The 21,932-nt window shown below is 44.9% G+C and overlaps 2 long non-coding RNA genes across 2 annotated transcripts in view; one reads left to right on the top strand and one right to left on the bottom strand.

Annotated features, from left to right (window-relative positions):
• LOC129386150 (uncharacterized) overlaps positions 1-21,932 on the bottom strand; it is an 89,949-nt gene that overhangs the window by 60,686 nt on the left and 7,331 nt on the right. The window contains exon 2 of the long non-coding RNA XR_008613612.2: positions 16,039-16,314. This is a non-coding gene — a long non-coding RNA (uncharacterized lncRNA). The remainder of the gene's footprint in view (positions 1-16,038; positions 16,315-21,932) is intronic.
• LOC129386152 (uncharacterized) lies at positions 3,020-16,348 on the top strand. The gene is made up of 2 exons (XR_008613615.1): positions 3,020-3,082; positions 16,067-16,348. It is a non-coding gene; the product is annotated as an uncharacterized lncRNA (long non-coding RNA).

The raw sequence follows: 21,932 nt of genomic DNA, 5'->3' as shown, positions 1-21,932 counted from the left end.
CCTACATTTTGCTCGGTTATTAACTTCCTTTTTTCTTAAGTATACCACAATGGTCGTCGCTTTTCTCACGGGAGTAATGTTGGCAGGACACATGCGCGCATTATTCTGTGTTATGAGGTCAACAAAGACTGAAACGGCACTGATACGAAGGATTAGGATGTATTACCACAAGAGCATACACTGGCATCTAAAACCTGATAAGAAATGTTTGAGCAAAGTTTCGCCCGAAGGTCGAAGCATGTTGACAATGTTTATCGTTTTGATTGAACTCTTTTGGAGGGGGTTTGAACAATACACCAGTGCGACACGTTGGCGCCACGTAGCACGCAAGGAAACTAACTGCACGCTGGGCAGAAGGAACAGCGCCCACAGCGCTCTGGCAGCCGCTAGGCGTCCTACAATGCTGACGTGATGAGGGCCGCCGCCACTGGCGTTGCAAGCGTCTCACATCGATTATTCACGAAATCAGACCGAACGGAAACCGTCAGTGTTTCATTTTGTTTCAACTGTACTGTCCGTTCCGCTCATACCACTATATCCGCCATGGTGTGCTGTACACACGGCTGCACATCAGGTAAGCTAGTGTAAGCAGCGCAAGGCAAAACGTGGCTCGGACCCGTCTCCTGCAGAGCCAAGTGAGCGGAGCGTGACGGTATGTTCACTTCGCTTCGTCGCTATTGCTACCAAACAAAATCCGTGTCTAACCATCCTTGCGCTGACAGTTCATAACAGAACTGCACGGCGGCGGTGGCAGGACCAACGGCGTGAATGCACATCATGCATCCGTATAATTCCCTCGCAATTAAAACAATAACGTGCTGCGGATTCCCAGTAAAACGGGATGTCCTACATTTTAAATTTAATTTCAAAAGCACTGTGTGTTGCATATACTGTAGTTTAGTGCGCCTTGGCAGCGTTGCCAAGCTGTCATGGTTTTCAAAGCGCGTAATTATTGAAATGTTTTTGTACCGAACAGTCTGGCGGCGGAACATATATGCGATCACGTGAGCTGTTAGTTGATTGTATTCAGCTTTACCTTTGCAATGAATGAGAAGGGGAACAAAGGAGCTTATTCTTTTGTTAGGCACAACCGCATGGAGCAAACAGTCAATAAAGATAAGTAAAGCATAGGTGAAAATACCTGTAATTGAAATGTCTATAGAACTGATAAGCTCGAGGGAAACTAAAAATGGACAAAGAAACAACTTGCCGCCAGTAGCAGCATCTTTCGCATATATTCGTATCTTTCATATCTTTCGCATTACATATGCGAAGATCTGCCTATTGAGCTACGAGGATGGGCTGCTCTGCCATCCAATTCTTTTGGGTATTTGTGTGTGTATGTACAAGATTAGGCCTGGCAGTATTAACTAACGTCCCTCATAGCCATGATAGTAAATTACCTTTAGTGGCACGCTGGCTAACAAAGAATTTAAAACACACACACAAAAACGAACATACAACAGCCAGAAAGAAGTGGCGTCACTGATCGCTTCTGAACGAACACTTAAATTCAAGGAAGCCATGCACAAGGAATAGGAGACTGAAGACAAGGAGAATAAGGAGAAGGAGGGAGTGCTGTTTACCGCAAGGTGGCCTAGCCTTGCAAAAGTCGTCGGCAAGAGCTCAACCTGAACGTGAGCTATCAACGGCGATACGGTGGGAAAGACTTCTCCATCCAGCTAACAACACCAGGTATGAATGCGTATGTCAGAACATGCTGAGTGACTCGAAATGAATCTAACTTAAGGGGAAAGCGCATGCCTTGTCCACGTCACTTCGTCATCTTGTGCTGTTTCTCGTTCGGCTTCCATTGGCTAGTGTGAACGCGTACAAACACGCCTGTCGATCATTTCTACTGCCAAAATTTAAAACTACAGGCACTCCCGTCTAGAAGAGGGGGCACTAGTAGCAGTGAGTTATATGCGTGCAAATGGCTTGGATATTGTTTCTAACGAGTGTGAGACTTACGCGCCCACACAGAAGCCTAGAACATTCCGTAACTGGCGAAAGCAAACCGAAGAGCATAGCCTGCAAATTTTCTTAGGCTTCGCGAAACGGGCCGACAACCCATTGAAACGCGGAAACGAAAGAAAGCGACGGCTTCCTGGGAGACTGGAAGCACTGGCGCCAGCAGCTTCCATTACCAAATTGCCTCCTTTGGAATTCCAGTAGTGCTCTTGTACACGCTAAAAGATGCGAAAAGAAATGAACAGGAGAAAACATCATGTCACTGCTTTCCTCGGACTATAACGCCAGGCACTGAGTCGCAAACTAATGGTTTCTCTCCTTCACGGGTCATTTAGCACCTGCACATCGAACCAGTTTTCCCTGTGTCCACTTTTTCCTCAGCAGCCGAGCATTGTTTCGCTCAGTAGAAATTGCAAGCAGAGAAACGATTCAATTAATGGCTGTGTACTTCACGTTGTGTCATTCACGTGTGTATCAATCGTCGTACCGATGTGCTGAAGTAATGTAGAAGGGGGGAAGGGGGGGTGTATACATAATGCAAGAAACAAAAAAGGAAGTAGACTGCTGAGATCATGTGGATAGCTGCTACGACGAGGCGGCTCATTGCAGAAAAATAGTGCCGACATTCTTGCACAGGAGCGAGTGTGGACCAAGGTTCATTGATAGAACACTGAATTTACACATCCGGCATCGCTTTGTGTATGCTCTATTTATTCATTCTAAAATACATTGTATTTTTACTTCGTGTGATTCATTTGTTATCGGAACTACTTTTGTACGCTTGCTTCTTTAAGGTACAGCTGCAGGTCACCAGTTCGCGGTACCAGCAGCACTCCTCACGACCATTAGGGGGGAGGGGGTGTCTTCTTGCAGAAGACACCCCCTCCTCCTAGTGGTCTTCTTCTAAGTCCATTGCGTCTGCTGCTGAAGTGCTGATTGGTTGGAGTGCATGCCTCCTTCTGATGCGCACTCCAGCCCAGCCAATCAGAACTTCAGCAGCAGACGTAATCGACATGTCCACTAGGTGGAGTCTTACACAATACACCCCGTCGGCGTGAGATTTAGTAGCGAATGGACGTGCTTTTCATGGCTCCGTGGCGGCGACAAAATCGTAAGTTTTTTGTGCGTGCTTTGAGCTTGCTCCTGCTTTTGATTTGCTGATCTTTTTAGCCTTTAAATAACAATTAGGTAGTTTTTTTCTCTCTGTTTTTTCGTGTGCGCAGGTGTGTTTTGTGTACATTTGGTTTTGGAGGATAGTCAGAGCGTCCTTTCGGGCCACGTGCTTCAACACGTGCAACCGGGGGGGGGGGGGGGACGTTCAGTCTTTATAGCCTTTGAATAGTAGCTTGGAAGTGGCAATATTAATAGCTATTAGTGGTCTTACTGTGTGTGCTTTGGTATCGGGAATATTGCTTTGATAGGAAAGTGAGAGCATGGTCGCGTGGTTGAACACGTGCGAAAACGTATCATACCTTAAGTCTGTGCGGCATTGATTGCTTTTAAAACATTGGTGAGAATTACTTTGCGACATATTAAGGATTTAGATTCTTTGCGTATCGGTCTTTTTATGAGATTTTACGTGCCAAAACCACTTTCTGATTATGAGGCACGCCATAGTGTAGGACTCCGGAAATTGCAACTAAATCGTGCACCTAAATCTAAGTACACAGGTGTTTTCGAATTTCGCCCCCATCGAAAGGCGGCCGCCATGGCCGGGATTTGATCCCGCGACCTCGTGCTCAGCAGCCCAACACCATAGCCGCTGAGGAACCACGGCGAGTCGTATCGCTTTTCGCTAGAAGTCACGTGCTCTGAAAGCTTCGGTATTTGCATTAGAAAAGCCGTGCAATACATGGCAAGAAAGCCGGGAAAGCGTGCAGTATGCGGGGGATCCCTCAAGGCAGATGAGGGGACGGGTGAGAATGGAGAGGGAATCGATTCAATCGGCACACACTGTGATGTCGATGCTAGGCTGAAGAAAATGTAGTCTTTCCAGGAAGAGCTTGTCAAACAGGTTGAAGAGCTCAAAAGTGAGCTAAATAGGGAGCGTGATGCACGGAAGGTAGTGGAAGAAAGACTTCAAGCGGCCGAGGAAAAGCTGAACAGGACCGCCATTGTGAACGAGAATGGTCGTGACAATGGAATGCAGTCCTCCGACGTGACAGGAGAGGCAGTGCCAGCAAAGCACATTGAATTCATGCAACGTGGATAGAAAGCAGCTGGAAGGAGCGGCACCTACCTTGAGGCCACCACACACAAATGCAAGAGCAAAGGGGTCAGAGCCCTTGTTGAGTCCGAATACCGAGGAAAAGGACAAAGGGAAGCAGGGAGAGATAGGAGAGAGCGAAATGGTGATTATTGACGGCGACTCAAACCTGGCTAAGTGCTCAGAAGTAATTGTGGAGAGGATAAGAAGCGATAAAGGAGTGGCGGCAGAGACATTTCCCGGGCGGGCATTGGGTTCTGTCATGGAGCGAACAAAAGCGAAGCTTGCGGAATATGCCCACGTGCGCAACCTTGTCAAAGTAGCTGGTGGATTAAATGACGTCCTAAACAGGAAAGGGACTGGACTAGCCCAGCGCTTGGTGAAGGGGTGGACGACTTGCGTGAGCTATTCCCTCAGGTGCAGACCGTGGTGTGCACGGTGCCGGAGGTGCCTGTACGTGACAGTCACGTACAAAGAGCCGTAGTGGCTGCTAATGAGGCGATATGGAAAATGTACCGAGAGAAAGGTTTCGAAGTTGTCGAAGTAAACAGGAAAGGGAGAAGGTGTGGTGGTTTTGAACAAGACGGGATCCACTTCAATTACAGCCTTGGACGAGAAGTGGGCTGGCGACTTACGGGTCGCGTTGTTGCTTTTTTAGGGGGCCCACGGGCGCTCAGGAGGTCAGAGTAGGAAGTAATGAAGAAGATCCCCTAAGGGAACGTCAGAATAGCATCGCCGTCAATAACAGAAAAAGCAGGAAAACAAGAAAGAGAGCTCGACATGCAACAGGCTACATAAGCATACAGGGCGGCTGAAGAAAGGAAAAGTGGGCAGAGATTCAGGAGCAGTTAAATAGAGAACAAATAGGGGTGTATGCGGTCACAGAAACGCACCTTATGAAGAGCCGCCATGGATTGAGAATTATGTTTGGAAAGGGTGACACAGAACTAAGTGGGAAAGAAAGGGAGCGGGAGTCGGAAGGCTCATCCTTCAGGGAGCCAAATCAAAAGAGTAAATTCAAAATGTCAAGAGCATCTTTGTTTATCAGGTACAATGAGCGGGAAAAAAACTTGGCTGGGCGTTACGTATCTGCGTACCGCAAATAATTACACAGATAAGAATCAAGAGTTCGTGGAATGCATAGGTGCTGATATTAAGGGTTTCGGGAATGGTGCCGAAATAATACCATTAGGTGACATGAATGCCCACAACAGTATTTAGGTGGCTATACCGACCACAACGGGAAGTCAATGCTAGACCTTCATGAGCAACATAACCTCGTTATCGTGAATACAGGGCATAAGTGTGAAGGGCACATAACGTGGGAAGTGGGAAACCGGCAATAGACCATTGATTACTGTCTGATGACAGAAGGAATTCATGATAAGTTGAGAGAAATGGTCATTGACGAGGAAGGGTATAGCAGCATAGGGAGTAACCATAAACGCATCATTTTGAAAATGGTATATGTAGTTGGGAAAGAGAGCAAGGAGTGCAAAATGGCCAGTCCAGATTTAAACGCTCAACAAATAACAAGTATAGTCACTAGAGTCGAAGAAGAATTTGGCAAATGGCCAAGTAAAGAGTGGGAATATAGAGAGCTTCTAAGTGTAATAAAAACAGAAATACGGAAACAGAAACAACATGTTCGTTAGAAAGGGAAAAAAAACCGAAAAGCTGGTGGAACAGGGAGATACGAGAAGCGATCGCTGAAGGACAGAAAGCATCCCGAGAATACAGGCAGGCAAAGAAGGCGCAGTTGCCGCAGGATGAAGTAGCCGGTAAATGGGAAATATACCGGGAGAAAAAGTGCATGTTCAAGCACTGGTACAAGCAACGATAAAAAGTGAAAGTGAACGTTGGTTGTCAGAAATACGTGAGAAATAGATGACCGCACCTAGAATATTTTGTAACCACATAATATTATTAGGCAGGAAGTCAACAACAATACATCGTAGACGAAGATGGAAACAAACTGGAAGGGGAATCGGCATTAAATGACATCCGAAAAATAACACCTGTATCTTTCCAAGGCAATGACGAGGTTGTATTTGAAGAAAAAAAGAACATGAAACAGAGCCAGATGGAAAAAGAGCGGGTGCTGGCAAATATTAACTGCAAAAAAGCCTAAGAGAAAGTTCCTAAGCGCACATCCAAAGGGCTAGACGAGGTTCCCGTTAGGCTGACTAATGAACTAGGACCAAAAATTAAAGAAGCCCTGGTGAAAGCAATGGAAAAAAACTTTAAAATATAGACGAATACCAGACATTTCGCGACAAAGTAGAATGAACTTAATTTATAAAGGTAAGGGGGAGAAAGAATGCACTCGTATAGACCGTTGACCACTCGGTAATATACGTCGGTAATATACAGTTTAGCAATACAGGCAATCAAATTAAAGCTGCAAGCATGGGCAGAGAATAATAGAGTTTTGGGAGAACTTAAGAATGGCTTCAGGATAGGTAGGCGTTTGGATAATAACTTATTTGTTCTTAATCACTGTATTGAAATATCAAGAGTAGAAAGAAGACCTTAGATATTTTTAGACATTACAGGAGCGTATGACAACGTAAACCGCAACATTCTGTGGGATATTCCGGAAGGGGAAAGGTTAGGTGACGATTGTCTATACAGCCTTTGAGAGAGATTTACTACCTAGAAAATACCGTTTGCGTTGAATGAGAAGGGATGAAGTACGAGGCGATAGTTGATATCAACAAGGGTCTGAGCCAGGGGTGCCCTCTATCCCCACTCATGTTCCCCACTGCTGTTTATGATGTACATGGTGAGGATGGAGAGGGCGCTAGAAGGAAGTGATTTCGGGTTTAATGTTTCATGCAAACAAGTGGATACGGAAGTAGAGCAGCAGCTTCCAGGTTTATCTTATGCGGACGACATTGTGTTGCTAGCTAACAAGCAAAGTGATTTGCAACGTCTGTCTAATATCTGTGGACAGGAAGGCAAGAATTTAGGTTTGAAATTTATTGTTAGAAAATCAGGTGTTATGGTATTCAATGAAAACAGTGAGCAAACAGTGGAGATACAGGGCCAAGAAATACCTCGGGTAAAAGAATATAGATACTTTGGTATATGGATAAACGAAGGCAATAGATATATGGAAACACAGAAAAAAACAACAGTCAAGAAATTCAGCCTTAATGAAGCATGCACAGAGCGCTATGGGGTATGTGGTATGTGGGTACGTGCCCTGGGGTATGTGGAAAGGTGTAATGGTTCCAGGACTTACTTTAGGAAATGTGGTTGTTTGCTTGAAATCAGGTGTACAATCAGGACTCGATGGAAAGCAAAGGGAAGACTACAAATGAAGCTGAGCAGGGTGATACGGGCTGGATTAGTTTTGAAGTGAGGGAACCTCAGAGTAAAACTGATTATGAGGAACGACTGAGGAATATGGAGCAATGTAAATGAGCTGGCAGAGTGTTGATGTATCTGTATGGGAAAAACATTGATTCGCAGGGGAGGAAAAAAACTAGGAAGCTTACCAACAAGTATGTGGCCTGTAGGGTAAGCAACACAGCAACAAAGCACGTCAAGCGGAAAATCAGAGACTGAGATAATTTCATGGGTGGCGGCAATGGAAAAGAAACGTGCCATGGATAGCTACTTAAGAGGAAAAAACGAAATCAGGAACGAATTTATGATAACTCAACGGGAAGCTCCTTAGTTTTCGAAGCTAAGGAGGATTCCTCAGCTTCAGATTCCTTCCTTAAATCAGGATTCCTTAGAACACGCACCTATAAAGTGAGACATAAAAAGGAAGAATAATCATGTGCTTTGGTAAAGCTAGGGAAACGATGGAGCATGTTTTATTAGAACGTGAAGACATCTGCCCAGCGGTCAATTTAGGCACCACTGGCCTCCTTGAACCCCTTGGGCTCAGCGAGTGCAGGAGAAAAGTAAACATGTCCGCAAATGAGATTAGTAAGAGGCGATCAGAAGACTAGCGGAAGAAAAGTAGGCAAACTACAAAAAAACGGAGACATACAAAGGCAAAGTTCACAATAGGGGGTCAGAAAATTTGGTTGTCGGAGTTCATCCTGTTTTCTTTCTTTCTTTTTTAACCTAGGTAGGACATTAGGCATTAGACCTTCCAAAGGGGACGCTCATAACATCCATCCATACATACACCCCCCCCCTCAACCCCCCATCTCCGCCGCTGCGCTTAGATGAGGGGATCCAAATTCACGGTTTCCATGTTCAGGAGCAGCGCTGGTTGTAGTTATTGAGGCAAGTGTTCCTGTGTATCATCATCATCATCATCATCATCAACAACAACAACAACATCATCATCATCATCATCATCAGCCTAGTTACGCCCACTGCAGGGCAAAGGCCTCTCCCATACTTCTCCAACTACCCCGGTCATGTACTAATTGTGGCCATGTTGTATACATAGAGGCAAACAGCGAGAGCTGTAAGCAAGATAGTACACAAGAAGCTGGAGTTACGTATAGTGATTAATAGGGGTGAAACAAGGAATGCCGTTAGGGCCAACATTTTTACACGGTTACGCATATCCGTTGGGGCAGCAGCTGCTTTCTCTTGCTAGGAAAGTTAGACGACAAGTGTTCTTTTCACTGTTGCATAAGACAACGTTATTTCAGCATTCAAACCATAAACGTGGCTGCCGGCTATCACATGATGACACTTGTGGACGGCGACAAAGATGACGGCAAAATGGCGACAGCGGAATGTGACATGACCCCGACGGCGACAACAGTCTTTTTCCTCTGTCTGTCTATTTCCGAACACCAATTAGGCCGTCGATGGGTCAGCTTTCCGACTTGTGAAAACTGGTAGAGCAAACGTAGAACAACATCGGTCGTGACCACAAAAGCGATAACAAGAGCTAGTAACAACTATGTGCACCGTAATCAGAGGAAAACGAGAGAATAGTCCATTAATGTAGAGCTAGCGAAATTACATCGCCTTTTTTTTGTGGTGAACCTCACTTGTGAGTCGGCATACGAAGAAAGCTGCGCTAGTTTTTACAAATCTTTCTATCCACCTGCACTATCCTAAATGCAGCGTCGTCTTTACTTAACATTGATCACTGCCCTGGCATCAGTGGTTGCTTTAGCCAGAGATGTCAGGCCTGAAGAACGCATTTAAGATTTAAGCAGATTTTAGAATTTGCCAAATCCCTTCTTGTTTACATATTTTGCGGAGCGCCTTTAATATTAGGTGCGAAATGCCCTGTTATTCACGGTAACCAACAGAAGTAGAAGTAGAGCTTATACACTGAGAGATTTCATAAACCCCCTTATAGTAGTTTTCGGTGAAACAGGAGACTGACGGGTAGAGGCCGCCAAACGTCAGTGCCTAATTATTTAATACGCATAGCTGCTTTTTTTTACAGTTCTGGAAAACGTAAATAAAGAGATTACACATAAACATTCACACGAGTATTACAGCGACTCCCTATAAGACTGAAAATAACTCAAGCTGACATTTAAATTACTATTGTAATATGCCCTTGCTGGGTAAAAAAAGTTAATTTAGCCTATGACAAGGAATAATTTTAAAATGACGGCACAATATTTCTGTTGCTCAGAGAAAACGCTTCAGTTCTGGTACAGTTGCAGAGTTGAAAATGTTCTGTATTTTCCCCATACAACATACAGCGTGTGCCCAGGAACAAAAGTAAAATCCGTTTTCTTGCGCTCTCTTGCCATATAATCATGCATGTTCATTAGTGACTTCTCCATTGTTGTATTATTCGATGTTTGTTTCTTGTTCAGAGGAAAAATTCCGGCCCGTTCCACTCTGTGAGGCAGGATGGCCAGCGAAGCTGTGAATGTGGGCCCGTTAATGGCGTACTGCACCACCGCCGCGGGTCGGTCCGGTATTGCACTATCCTCAAGGTCAGCCCACGTATGAGGAGTGCTTAACGCCTGCTTCACCACCGCCGCTGGTAGGCCCGGCATTGCACTGTTTTCGGGATGGGCCCACGTATGGGGCGGGCTTAAAGCCTGCTTCACCTCAGCCGCGGGTAGGCCCGGTAGTTTACTATGTTCGAGATCGGCCCACCTATAGGGAGGGCTTAAAGCCTGCTTCCCCTCCACCACGGGTCGGCTCTGCATTGCACTATCTTTGGGAACGGCCCACGTATGGGGAGTGCTTAACGTCTGCGTCACCGCTGCCGCGGGTTGGCCCAGCCCGGAACAGCACCTCCGCGGTGGAGGTGCACTTCGCCATTAAGGGGCCCACATACACAACTTCGCTGGTCATCCTTCTTTATAAAGTGGAAAGGCACTGATTTTCTTTCTTTAGGAGAACAGATCTCTTGAGGCGTGATGCCGCAAGAAGAAAGGCGCTAGCGAAAATTGCTGTAATAAAATTAAATTGAGACTAAGTAACTGGCAGGCTATGAAATATCATCATCATCATCATCATCATCATCAGCCTGGTTACGCCCACTGCAGGGCAAAGGCCTCTCCCATACTTCTCCAACTCTTCCGGTCGTGTGCTAATTTCGGCCATGTCGTCCCTGCAAACTCCTTAATCTCATCCGCCCACCTGACTTTCTGCCGCCCCCTGCTACGCTTCCCTTCCCTTGGAATCCAGTCCGTAACCCTTAATGACCATCGGTTATCTTCCCTTCTCATTACATGTCCTGCCCATGCCCGTTTCTTTTTCTTAATTTCAACTAAGATGTCATTAACTCGCGTTTGTTCCCTCATCCAATCTGCTCTTTTCTTATCCCTTAAGGTTACACCCATCATTCTTCGTTCCATAGCTCGTTGCGTCGTCCTCAATTTAAGTAGAACCCTTCTCGTAAGCCTCCAGGTTTGTACCCCGCACGTGAGTACTGGTAAGACACAGTTATTATACACTTTTCTCTTGAGGGATAATGGCAACCTGCTGTTCATGATCTGAGAATGCCTGCCAAACGCACCCCAGCCCATTCTTATTCTTCTGATTATTTCAGTCTCATGATCCGGATCCGCAGTCACTACCTGCCCTAAGTAGATCTTCTTGTAGCGACAGGTAGCGACGCACGCTTTGTGCGTCGCTACCTATCGTAAACTGCTGTTCTCTTCCGAGACTGTTAAACATTACTTTAGTTTTCTGCAGAATAATTTTAGAGTCCCACCCTTCTGCTTTGCCTCTCCAGGGCAGTGAGCATGCATTGCAATTGGTCTCCTGAGTATCTCCTGAAGGCAATATATTCAGCGAATCGCAAGTTACTAAGATATACTCCGCTAACTCTTATCCCCAATTCTTCCCAATCCAGTTCTCTGAATACCTCCTGTAAACATGCTGTGAATAGCATTGGAGAGATCGTATCTCCCTGCCTGACGCCTTGCTTTATTGGGATTTTGTTGCTTTCTTTATGGAGGACTACGGTGGCTGTGAAGTCGCTATAGATATCTTTCAGTATTTTCACATACGGCTCATCTACACCCTGATTCCGTAATGCCTCCATGACTTCTGAGGTTTCAACTGAATCAAACGCTTTCTCGTAATCATGACATGTAATGATTCGTAATGACATATAGGCTAGGTAAAAGATGTCGCGATTCCTGCTCCAGTATATATTTGAGCCGGTAAGATTGTGTTCGTTCATAATAAAAAGAAAGTTTCTAAAATATACTTCAACTAGCTTGGGTAATAAACGGTGACATTTTGATCACTTGTCTCTTGTTCAGTAAACCTTTGTATAGGGTTTTCTCAAAATTTTGTGAGCTTTTGTACCGTGTTCAGTTGTGAGCTCCTTCTGCAATCGCACTGTTAGTGGAAAAGACCTTCCGCATAGTAAACTTGATTTTATTCTTCTGCAACAGGGTGGAGACAGATGGTGGCTTTTCGTCCTCCCTTATTTAAGACCACGCGAATGCTGCTGCACAAAAGTATTTGCCCATCTAACCTGAAACGAGCTGAGTCACCGGTCGTTGTCTGCGTCTGTTCACTGAAGGAGAAAACAAGGACAGCAGATGCTTCCCCCCTGTTCGTTCCCTCTACAAAATTACAGTGCATCATGACACCTGGCGTGCGACCGTATTTGCGTAGATATTACCTCTTGCTCCAGCGCTAAGTGCACCCAGAGATAACAAGCCGAAACAGAAGCTCAGGGCTAGGCGACATGCCACTTGCCTAGCCACTCGTTTTAATATGCCACGAAAACTACGTATACAGGTATCTTTGAGTTAAGGTCTCCGCCTTTCTGACCAACCTATAGAAGTTAACAGACTATAACGGGACGGTAGGCGCATTGTGCCAGTTCGTAGTATTAACCGAGGTTCCCACTTTTGTCTGTTGCTAGCGGATTCAGATTTGCTTTGCTGCCCCCTCCCCCTTTCCATACACGCGAAACTCTTGTGGCGTCTTCAATGGTCACTGTTGGCTCACAGGGAACAAGCTAGTCAACCGACAAAGAAAAAAATATCAGCCATTCAAAGTTCCAGATGACGAGGCGCAATGTCTGACCAAGAGAAGCTATGCTTCATAGTTTTTTCATTTCCAGAACGGTATTTTGGTATTTGTTTCCACCTGTTGTAGTATTTGCACGTGTCGAATTTCATAATGGCATGGGAGGGTGCATTGGTAAAGATGTTTAACGCTCTACTAAAGTTAGAGAAGCCCTGCAAAAGCTATTGCCATTCACCACTTTTGCGACTCGACAGAATGAACTTTGATAAGTATGGCTCAGTGGCCTCAGCAGGGGTGAATGTCGATGGTGGGGATTTAAAATAAACACAGACATACAAAAGAAAGAACACATTCATAAGCTGCCGATCAAGCCGACCTCGGGTGCGAACTTCCATGGACGGTGTATAGTTCGCCACGCCTACGCTACCACGCCGGCACGACGTGGTAGCGTGGTCCATGTCTGCAGTGAGGTAACGCCACGTCCCTTGTATTTCCCTCTTAGAAAGCATATTTCGTGCTAGTAAGTTAACACCTGCATGAAATATAGAAAATGCATATTAACTATGGCCGAACTCGCTTATTGCTAACGTACGATACTTCGCGTTATTCTGCGCTATGTCTCAACAAACATCTAAGCATGGAACAAGCATGGCGTCAACAAGACATCAAGCTGGACTCGTTGGTAGAGATCCATGCTTTAAAAACAAAGCAGCGCAGGAAACAGGGAGACGAAGGCGCGTGTCGCGAGGAGGTGTGTTGACATGTGTTCAAGAGACTCGTGTATAAAGACGTGTGTTGCCTACTTCATTTTTACGTCCTCGTGTTTCTCGTGCTGTTTACTTCCTAAGTATGGAACGTCTATAGGCCACCAGGTTAACAAAACCAAACCAGCAACGAACCACCCAAGACCCCAGAATATTCTGAACCTAAATATTCTCAACTTATTCTGAATATTCTGCGCCTGAATCTGCTCGCCCAATCATTTTCGCCACTAGGCACAACGTCATGAATAAAGAATAGCAGGCTGGCTTTATATAATTCTATGTGTTGCAGAGCAGGCACACTCAACGCTTCTACTGACACTTGCGACTCATTTTTAAAGCGAAACTAAATCACCGTCGGAAATATAAAAACGTGTTCCCCAAGAACTTATTCGCCACAAAAGCTCATATGAAAGAACAAATTGTTCTAGTCAGTGGTGTAAAGTGGCTCTTACTTTAAAGGTGCTCGTTACTCAAAAGCAGCGAATAAAATTATTTATGATCATTGGTCTCTGGAACAGTTCACACCGTTTTGCAAGCATCGGCAAAACAAATAACAATATTTAGTTCAGCAATGAAGCTCCTCAATTGCCGTGTCTCGCACAGATAGGGAGTAAACCACCCTGAGCTTGGTGATAACGGTACTCACACGATGGCAAGAAGTTCGCTGTGGCGGCAAGCTTCGCTTATCTCTCCGCCCTTTCTTTCGCTACTTGGAAAAGGAGAAAACCTTTCCCTGAAGGCTTAATCTATCAACCGTATAATTGAAAGGGTGAAGAGTGACAGAATGACGGCGCGTGTAATCAGCTGACAACGCAAAGAAAGCAAGAAAGTGTAAGAGAAATGATCTTGGAGATCGAACTTGGCCCACACCGATGCAGACAAGAACTCATCTGTGAACACTCAGAGAAAACTAGACATAAGTTAAGAAGACGAGAAACTGCACAAACATTTCACTCCTGCAAGTATTAGCGTAAACTAAAGTCTCTTTTAAGAAAATCCTGGGAAAATAGGAAGTGCTTTGAAGCTGCATGAGAAAGTGATCGAAATTTTGACAATTTGATTATTGCTAGTGGATTGAGACTGCCGTTTTATTAAGAAACCCTTGCGCCTCCTCTGAATGTACTCCGGTAGTTATATATTTCTTTCCCGGCCGCAGAGTAATCTTCAGATCTTAGCTGTCTGGCACAATGTTTGCATTAGTTGAGGCCTCGCTTTATCGATATTGTCGTTTAGGGGTTCATATTTCCTTTTTTGTGGGGAAGGTATACGAAAGTTGTTTTGGAGAAGATCGCAAATTGTTTGGGGCAGAGCGCAAGAAGTAGGAGGAGCTAGCAGGTGTAATCTCAAACTTTTAGGTCTCAACAAGCTGTTTTCTCTCCCTCGCTTCAGTTTCCCTGTCAAACACTTGACTTCTAGCTTGAGGTATTTGGCGCGGAAGTGGCGTTTCATTTTCGATTGATGGATTGCAGTACGTTCAGAGTGCAAATAACTAGTTCTCCAAGGACTCGGTGTAGTAATCAGTTACAAGTTTATCAAGTTTCATGACTTTGCAGCTGACGTTGTATGGGTGTCTGCAATGAGTCCTTGGAGAACTAGTTATTTGCACTGTGAAGGTGCTGCAATCCATCAATCGAAAATGAAACGCCACTTCCGCGCCAAAGAAAGAAAACAAGAATCAAAGAATGGAATGAATAAATAAATAAACAAGCAAATAAACAAACAAATAATAAAAGAAATGAATAAATAAATAGGAGAAAGAAAGAAAGAAAGAAAGAAAGAAAGAAAGAAAGAAAGAAAGAAAGAAAGAAAGATGTAATCGACCTCACAGGTTCCGTAAAAAAATCTGTTCCAGGTAGCAGGAGTTTACATGTGTACATAAATAGTTTCAGGGGGAAAGAATGACGTGTTAGCTGCGACAACGCGTAGTGTAACTAAAACGTTGATATCTGCCGCAATAGTGGAATGGTCTCGCGAATAACATATTCTAATGTAATGTTTGTTGTTCTCCCAAAGGCAACTGCCCGCACGTCCCCTTATACCTGAGAAGCTTGGTCCAATCAGAGGCTACGCCTGTTTTCAATCTGTTATATGTGCCTTCCTGATCTTACGCCGCCGCTAGAGATTATGCATTTCCGGGGCACCTAGCCCTATGACCGTATACGTTACGTCTAAGGGACACTTTTGTCATTTTTTTGCCTTCTAGAACCATGCGCCGAAAACAACCATCTCGTAATAGCTTTCTTGCCAAAGCGCACAGTAGCAGTCCGTTATGACCTTGAGATTGGCCAACAACGTCGATTGCATCTGCGGAAGCGAGGAAAGTGTGATGGTTTAGCCATGCGGCGCAAATGTCTTTGGCACTGTGTTGCATGCTATTGCCACCGGAGCTATATCCGGCTCTCCAGTCATTCAGTTACGTAGGCATCGTGAGGAGCACGCATTTTCTCTTGATTCGACGGGATTTTTAGATGAAGTTCGTTGATTTCGTACAACGAAGCTGTTTTGAGGACTTCTCCAAGCATTTTCGGGCACCGTCATGCGGCGGCGTGCTCGATAGCAAATGTCAATGAATGTCTGACCTACGTCAGGGTCCCGAATTCCCGCTTTGAAATGTAATTATCAATGGCTATAAAAGAAAAGCAACCTTGCCTGCACCGGACTCAAATCTTATTAGCGAGTAATCTGTGATTTTTCCTTACTCACGTTGTGTTTCACCGGCTCCGCGTTGCAGATCAGCAAGAAGATTGTAAGGTTGAGGCGGCGACTGCTGACGACGTGGTCCAGCAACGCAGTCTTCATGGGAGCCCCGAAGCGGCCGCACAACCCGGCCGCCAGTGAGAATACGCAGGTGGTGGCGGCATTGGTGGATCATCAACATCTAGCGAAAACAGTTCGCTAGCACTTCCGACGAACACTGGGAGAGCTTGCTCATACGTATTCGCCGTCTTTGATGTATCAGTTGCTCCGAGAGGCACGCATCTGTAAAAAAAAGAAAAAAATTGTTTCAAATGTTTGTATTGTCTGGGTTTCCAAGGTGGTGCGTGCATTCGGCCAAGAGTGGTGGATTGCCATTCCGAACCTTTGCGAACGTTGCCTGTTGAGAAACAAACATGCCATGCTTTCTATTCACGAAGGCAACGCTACATACAGTCTGCACAGAACCTGTTGCAGTGACCTGTACCTTAGGACGATTAGGGAAATTTTTTTTCAGTTGTCACTTACTTGGAGGCACCTGCAAATGCATCATTTCTTTCGAATGCATTGTTTTTGTTAAAACACTCTATAGAGAGGCTTTGAGGTTCATCTATCCTTCCTCACGTATATATCGGCAGAAAAGCTTGCGCACGATTCAACAGCGTTGACAACGAACATTATATAATAGCTTAAGCGAGCCAGCCAGCCACCCATCCAGCCAGATGAAACTTTTTAAGTTTCCTTTTTTCCCCCGTAGCTGGCGCACTCTGATGGACAAGTATGGGTTAATTATTCACTATACATATGCAACATATAAACCAGGTATATATGTACTTTATGCTATGACTTTATGTTGCATCTATGATGATGTTATAGGGTGTTTTGTGCGCAAGGGCCAATGATGGCCAAAGAGTGCCGACACATAAAAGAGTATTATAGTTAGGTACAAGAATGAATATGAGCATTGGTGTAAAACTCTACTTCTTTATGAGATAAAGAGCAACTCGCGCCGCATTCACACGCCAACTCCTCCTTCTTATCTCGTTAATAGAAAGCTTGCAGTTTTATTTTGTAGGACTCGTTGCATTTGTGCATACTGACAATTATTTATAACAATATTCTTGGCCCCACTGCCCCCACATTGCAATAGAGGAAACTATAAATTGAACCAGGATACGCGTAGCCTGCAAATTCCAACCCTATACCACCCAACTACGCCTGCACAAGGGTTTTTTATTAAAATCTTCATGTAATTCGCACCATTTGCTTATATTTTACCACCATGACCCGCAGCAAAAAGTTGAGGTTGGGAAGAGGGTAAGACGAAGTCCACATTGAGTACATACGACGGCTTGAGAACAGTGCTCGGACTGGTGTTACGTACGTGCCATGGAGTCTCATATGCGCAGCGAAACTTCGTCCGAATCCAATGGCCGCCCCGACGGCCGAATCGCAGCCTTCAGCCTTTGCATATAGTATATACCTGTATCGGGCACTACGCGCGAACACGTGTGGTCATTCATCCTCGTTCTGGGACTCACTGGCGGCGCTTCTTGTCCAACGGCCATCGTACTACGACGGAGATCCAGAACCCTGCCGGCGGCGTTGCGTTCGCGTGAATTTAAAAGGAAGCCGTCCATTCTCATTTCCATACTTAGTGCGAAGAACGCATCTGCATTTTCTGTGTTGTCCTTGGCTAAGGCAAATTGATTACCGATGCATAATTTAAGTTCCTAGCACTTGAGTCGACTGAAGCTCTGCCGCAATAAAAAATGAGGCAATCAGGTTCCTTTCAACTTGATGTAATCCGCAGAAACTCGCAAAGTCAAAGTGGCTATAAAATAATAAATTTGGAGCTGTCGGCATTCCCACAGCAAATGTGAACGACAGCTACTTGTTTCATTACCCTCTCGCTACGTCACAATTTAAAGTAGCACATGTGTGTTAAATCAATGTTTCATATTCCTACTCAATGTTTCATATTCCTACGCGGTCAGTCCACCCTACTGCTTAGAACTAAATTCCCGTTTCGTCCTGAAGGTAGACCGCCTGTTACGGGTGTTTATGGGCTCGGGTTTCAAAACTAAGGTTAATTTTACTTCCCCAATGAGATTTTCTTCCTGTACAAATAGTTCCTTTAGAAACGTTGCTGAAATACAAAATATGAAAGCATTTTTACATAAGGGTGGCCCAACGCCTGCATGAACGAACATCACCGTAATATCTTTTTCAAAGGAGGCATCTTTAGCTACAGGCAACTAGCCGTATTTCTGCACAATCGTGAACCACCCACAAGAGAAACGAAATGGCACTTAAGGCGTGTTCGCACTAAGTATGACGCAGGCTGAACTTTTTCCTCCCGGCTTCAATATTTGGTGTCTGTTTATCAACGTAGTCTATGCGCATTACTATGTCATGTATTTTGACTAACTTGCAGTACGGACTATACCTTGCTCATTCATGGCTTCCGCCAGTTTTTAATCTACTTTGTATATTCCTGGATTTCCCAAAGTTCTTCGTGAGCGGTCACTGTAATGGTATGCATGGTGCAGTTCAATAATATGTTCTGGTAAAAGGTGTTGCTTCAAATGGCGCTATCCAAGAAGTCAAATTCAGGAACCGCGCCGTCCTAGCACCACTTTCCAGAAATCAGAATAGGCTACTGCTTGACTAACTTGAGAGTCATAAACAATGCAAGAAGGAGCGAGATTTCCTTTCGAAATATTTGTGGTCCTCTCAGGAACACTATACTTCCTTTATTTCTTATCATAGAAGACATTCCCTGGCGTCATTACCGCAATTTATCAGGAACTTCAGATATTCCTATTTTGTTGTTCAAATACCGCATTTTCAATGACAATTTAACATTTGAGTAACATTTTAAAAATAGGAAACACTTGCAAGAAGCACTAAAATGTGCATGAGATCAGCACAGAGTCTGCATGTTATGCTACAAACTAAGTGGTCAGTAAATTTCAACCTTGAACCCTCACAACCTTGCTAAATATATACGAAGATTAACTGCAATGTGTGAAAGGCGGATTGCGTGACATTTGAATTCGAAACTGATGACATCAAACATAATGAGTGGGGCCATCTCGATGTTCCAATATATAGTGGCTCAAGAGAAAATATTGTTATTTCAAAGCTTATAGTTAGATAATACACGCAGCAACTTGAGAGATCGAGCCGTTGGGTGAAAATAGTCCCAGCAAGTAATTTATTACTACTTTCTTAAACGGGCTGACGATGCGAGGGGTAAGGTTCTTAAAACTAATTTCCGATTCCCCCACCTGGTTAAAAATACTTAACATAGCCCTTTTTTGTCATGAAACAACCCAAATGCACTGTTTTTGGGGTCACCATGGCGCAGAAGGCCTCTCTCAAAAGGTGAAGTATATGTACCTGAACTTCAACTAAACTTCTTTAACTTATACTGGTTGGTCTAGTAAATAGATATGTAGTACTGGCGGCCAAGCGGTCGGAGTAAGCATCGTTGTACTGCACATTATTACACCCGAGTTCTGGGCTCTCTCGTTAAAGCAAGTCAGAATGGATGAAAGTGGTTTGGCTTTTATGATTACGTATGTAGTTCCATACACAATGTCAGTTTTTGTTTCTAGCAATACTATTATGTTGCATTTGAAAACTTTATTATTTTTGCAACTCTAATGAGTTGAGATCTATAATGCCCTATACGCGAAGTAAGCACGCCAATATGTGGCGGCTACTGAAATCTACATGTTGTAACACATTGCGTTGAACTCCCTAAGCTTGGTCGGTTGGGTAACAGCTCGGAATGAACGCTGTGGGTCGCGGACAGGCGATACCCCCAGTGATCTGCGGAAAACACACAGGCACAAGTTTCGTATATGCACTGATCGAATGACATAGACTGTTGAGGGCACAAAACAGTACGTGAAAGATGTAGTTTTATGAACATGATCCCACAGGGGATGACCTGGAGCCCGTTCTTGCAGAAAACTTTCCAAAAGTAAGGTTGCTTGAAAAGGCCATTTTGCAAGACTCCATAGAAAAAGAAATAAGTAAAGGCATGACGAGGAAGAGCACGCAAAAAAGCGGCAGTCATTTCGTGATCGCGGGAGCGGAAACCGCGTTATTTCACTGTGTGCCATGTAACCTCGCTGCAAACAAAACCAACCAACACAAAGCGTTTATCGTCTTCCTCCAAACAGTTCTGTTTTACAACTCGTCACTAAAAAAAAATTGAAAATTTTACGAGAATGCTCCAGCGTGCCTTAATTTAAACTACGACTCTTTCGCGCCCGTATATAGATGACCGCTTTTTTTTTGTCGTTATTCCTACGTCGTCATCACAGCGAGCAGTCTAGCGATCAGTTTTCGCAACGAATATCTGCTTGGTGGATTTCCTGCAACATCCATGGGAACTGGCCTTCTCTGCAAACAAACTGTGACAACGTTGTTCATGCGCACTTCAGGTAGTGGTGTGAACATACTAGACAATTTCATATATCGGTTGTCGCCTTAGGTACGTTAAACACAAGAACCTTTGCGGAACATTATGGTGTGCGTCCCTTCAAGACATTTAGTTTAATGTGCGGGAACGCAAACCTAAGGAAGACGTTAAGAGGCAGGGCGCCATCTGATGCCTCTTGGCAAACGCATCCAAGCCAAGAAAATGCATTAGCAACCATTCTGTTGCTGTAAGGACACGTCTCGTCAGGCCTACGGGCGCAGTAATCGCAAAAGGACCTCGGAAATTAGACGCGCTACGTGCTCATAACTAACTTTTCAAGTGAGTTAAGAGAACGCAAAACCTGATTTCAGTGGTCACTGGCGATCAACAAGAGTGAGAGCGTAGCTATCTCGAGAATTCACGGTGAAGCGGGAGCTACGGGGGCTGCCATGTTCGACAATGCCATTTCTCAACGCACGTAAACGTTACAAACGTTACACCATTTGTTAAACTCGCCAAATAACGCACGTTATCATAGTGCAGGTAAACCACAGAAATCCAACAATATTCGGAGCATGAGCTGTGAGGTTAACGCTATTTTTGCGAGTGTAGTGCATTAACGTTTTGTTACAAACGCTATACTAAAATTGTCTAATTAAACTCCCCTTCCTATTCCCTGTCATCACTCTCGATAGATTCACTCGGCTTGTAACATACACCGTACACAAAGAAACTTTGCAATGTTTCCTTTCCCCCTGCGATTTTAACGGCGGAGCTGTTTAAGCTTTTATTTCCACCGTGGAGCGTTACCAGAGAACTCAGCCCAGCTGTGCACCACCTCGCGTTGCCTAGCAACCACCTGCGAGAGCACTGAGACACGTAACCTCCTCGTACCCCATGTGCGTAGGGCGGAGTCGTGACATCATAGGCGAGTGAAAGCTCGGAACAGTCGAAGCAGCGACACACCCCTCGCCTCCTCTACTCCATACTGCTGCCATAGGAAGACCGAAGAAAGTCCGGACGCTAGAAGCAGCGATGGCTAACCAGGAAGATCACCGTACTGCAAAGCGAGAAGCGGTGCATCGCCACCGAGCTGATCCGGAACACCACGCCGAAGCTGCGGCAGAGAAGAGGCGACGCCGAGTCGAGGATGCCGTGTTTCAGACCAGGGAACGCGAGAGTCACCGCCTAAACGCTCGACGTTGCTGAGAAAGTGATCCCGGCCGGCGACTGCTCAAAAAATTTCACTGTCAAGCTCGCTGAGACAACAACTTAGCAAAACCTAGCATAACCTCGCAAAACCTAGAAACGACTTAGCCCAGCCTACCAACTACTTCGGAAAACCTAACATATTCTCGCGAAACCTACAAAAAACTTAGGCAAACCACGTAAAAGCTAGGTGACCAGAAGTTCCGCTGTTGACTCTAGCCTTGAACCATTAGTGCAAGCTGCGCACGTTTTTTTT

Source organism: Dermacentor andersoni, chromosome 4, assembly GCF_023375885.2.
Source record: "Dermacentor andersoni chromosome 4, qqDerAnde1_hic_scaffold, whole genome shotgun sequence".
Lineage (NCBI taxonomy): Eukaryota > Metazoa > Arthropoda > Arachnida > Ixodida > Ixodidae > Dermacentor > Dermacentor andersoni.
Note: the sequence above shows the minus strand (reverse complement) of the source record. Positions and strands in the feature narration are given on the sequence as shown.